Consider the following 519-nt stretch of genomic DNA (forward strand, 5'->3'; position numbering starts at 1 on the left):
ATGAGGATCTTCCAATGGAAGTCCATGGAACTTGCAATTCTGTTGCATTAGAGAAACTAATTGAGGCTTAAGCTCAAAGTTGTTTGCTCCAATGGCAGGGATAGAGATGCTTCTCCCATAAAAGTCGGGAGTAGGTGCAGTAAAGTCACCCAGCACCTTCCTTCCATTGTTGTTGTTTTCGGCTGCCATGGGTTCTTCTTCTTTGAAGATTTCTGTTAGGTCCTCTACAGAGAGTTGTGCCTTAGCTTCTCTTAGTTTTCGCTTCAAGGTCCTTTCAGGTTCAGGATCAGCCTCAACAAGAATGCTTTTGTCTTTGCTCCTGCTCATATGAAAGAGAAGAGAACAAGAAAATATGAAATCCTCTATGTCACAGTATAGAGATTCCTTGAGGTGTCAGAGGAGAAGAAAAATGAAAGGAAGAGTTAGAAAATTTGAACTTATCAAGAAAGATGGAGTTCGAATTGTGCATTAAGGAATAATGTTAATCCATCAATAGAAGGATGTGAGAAGAGGGGAAGA

Source organism: Arachis duranensis, chromosome 4, assembly GCF_000817695.3.
Source record: "Arachis duranensis cultivar V14167 chromosome 4, aradu.V14167.gnm2.J7QH, whole genome shotgun sequence".
Classification (NCBI taxonomy): Eukaryota; Viridiplantae; Streptophyta; class Magnoliopsida; order Fabales; family Fabaceae; genus Arachis; species Arachis duranensis.